The sequence below is a fragment of the Bidens hawaiensis genome, unplaced genomic scaffold, assembly GCF_021521415.1.
Source record: "Bidens hawaiensis isolate Kalapana, Puna unplaced genomic scaffold, B.hawaiensis_p1.1 tig00009160_1, whole genome shotgun sequence".
Taxonomy (NCBI): domain Eukaryota; kingdom Viridiplantae; phylum Streptophyta; class Magnoliopsida; order Asterales; family Asteraceae; genus Bidens; species Bidens hawaiensis.
In genome coordinates this window covers 939,986-942,843 of record NW_027491674.1, presented here as the reverse complement: position 1 = coordinate 942,843, position 2,858 = coordinate 939,986, and positions in this window count along the sequence as shown.

The following is a 2,858-nucleotide window of genomic DNA, read 5'->3' as shown; positions in this document are numbered from 1 at the left end:
AAATAAACCCCGTACTCCTTTCAACAGTCGGATCATTTAAGATCTCTTCATCGTTCATAACCTCAACATCCTCCTAAGCCTCTAATACGGTTAATTCGTCATCATTCAGACCAGGCAGAATAGCAATCTGCTCTCGTGTTAGTGACTTTTCAACAAACTGTCCCACTACAATCTCATCTGCATTAACCATGCTTCTAATCACCTCCTTTTCATCCATAAAAATAACAGTATCAGCCTTAACCATCTCAATGGGTATAGCAGCTGTATAGTCATGATAAGTGATGATCTGTTTTCCCGAGTCACCAGCTGTACTTGTAGCAGCACCAGAAGCCGAGCCGTGAGTTTGTTTAGGCTCACTTCCTCCTTTACCCGAAGCATCTGGATCTTTGTCATCGGTCTTGAGCTTCTTTAGTTCATCATCCTTACATGTAAGTTGCAAAATTAATGAGATCTTCTTGTTCTTTTATTTTCACCCCTTAAGACTCAACAATCTCACGAAGGGCCTTTGTTTCCTTTTGATAGAAGGATACATAACTTATAAGCTTCTTTTGATTTTCCATCATGCGTTCTTGATTCATTCGATCAGCCGACATTTGATTTTCATACAAATAAAGGAGATTCAACACCATACCCATTTGATGATCATGAGTCATAGTATGGAACGAAGCAGGGATAGGTTAAACTGGACCTTGAGGTCGGTTAAGCCTCAAAAATGAAACGTCCATAGGTGGTGGAGGCAACATTATTGGTGTAGGAGGAACCACCGAAGTAGCAGTTGAAGGACTTGGTATTGTAGATAAACAGAATGAGGAATCATACCAAGCCTTGGATCTGTCGTAAGCGTGGTCGTCAACGTAAGATTCGGAGTTCTAGTAGTAAGCAGCACCACCGGTCATTGAGGAGTAGACGGCCTTGGAGGTTGAACTCCAAATGAGATGCCAGCGCCAGCCAACACTCGACGCTTAGACGATCCTTATTTCATCAACTCCTTCCCTTTCCTTTTATGATGAGCAGCTATAGCACCAGCTAAAGCAGCTTCAACCGCAGTAGGTTGTACAACAGGAATAGTTCCAGCACCAGCATTACCACCATTATCACCATTACCACCAGCATCATCATCATTATCATCATTCCCACCTTCTAATTCCTCACGCTCGGAATCCGAATCATCGTGAAACCAGCGATCATTGTCAGTACACACATAATCTGGATTTACCAGATGACCAATAAAACGTTTGGTTCTAGGTGTATCCTTCCGATAGATCTTCATCCGTCATACAGTATCAGCCGACATATGCTCAAGCGGCATCACATCATTCAAAGCAGCTAGATCGATAACCAAATTGGGAATCAAATCTTCAATAACTAACTGGAGGAATCGAGGTTACATAAGAAACTTCTTTCTTTGAACCGTCTGAAGGCATTGTTCCTTCAGATGATAAAAAATCATTTCTGATAAGTTGAAGTTCTTGTTTAAAATCAAAACAACAAATGCCGATTGTAGCATAATCCGGCATTCATCGAAACCACCCTTTCTTCCTCCCAAGCAATGGATTAGTACATGTAATAAGTACTTGTACGTTGGGCATTATCCTTTCTTGTTATACATGAATGCTTCAATATCACCTCCATAGAATACTCTACAAAATAGACTCTTGATCAAACTTTTATCAAACTCACACGGATGATCAATAGTATCCCCAAACCGAAGCACCCATCGGATCACATTAGTATCAACAGTGATAGGCGTTTGGTTGATTGTAGCTTCAATAAGATTCTCAACTTCAACATATCTCGTCGTATTCCAAAATTGACAAATGGTACTGAATCGAACATTAGGATTTGCAGTGATGGAATAATGAACACGCGAGCGACGTAAGAAGTCTAACAACCCTCCAAATACATTCTCGTCAGCAAAATTTGTACCAACGAAGGCACATATATTATGCTTCTTATCATATAGCAGTAACGGCATATCTTGTTGTTGCTGTTGTTGTTGATTAGCTACCGGGGGATCTTGTTCCATGTTATCGGTGATAGTTCTAAATAAATAACGTCGAGATTTAGTGATAATCAATGTTTATATAAATAAATTTGTAAATCTTAAATAAATAAAATTTATGTAATTAAGGTGTCATTCGTTAATCAGACTGATTCGTTATATTGAATGTTGAGTTGTTATAACGAATCATCTACTTCGCTATCAGGTAAATAGATAACGAAAGAGGACTAGCGAATTACTATGAAACGTTAACAAACTAATGTCTAGTTCGTTATAAATAACAAATACTAATATGATTCATTATAAATATTGATTCGCTGTCCTGATTTGTATGAATTGCATAACGAATTGGACACGAATCAGTTCCAATTCGTTAATCATAATGAATGGCCAATTCAGCTTAATATTTGACTCAATTGGTCAAGGTCAAAATTACCAAGAACCAGAAAAATCAAACATGTAATCGGAAATTGATACAACTCTAATAGCAACATAAAGGCAAATCAATGATCACAAAGAATCTCGGAATCATGTTACGATTACAATGGCATCAATATGGTGGTCCAAAATATGGTATGAAGCGATTAAATTAAGGTTTATAAAAACCTCTAAAAACCCGGTTACAAAATCACATAATTAACATGTCAAAACAGCATCAAATTTGAAGAAAATCACGAAGGTATGATCGTATATACCTTAGGATCACAAATATATAAACAAAACACCGAAATTCGAAGGTCGAAAATTATTGAAAATTTGAGCAGAGTAACAGTACAATGTGGAGAAGAAAACAATGAATAGTGAATACGAATCGTCTTCACGCGGTCCTATATAATCTGACACAGTACGAATTCCA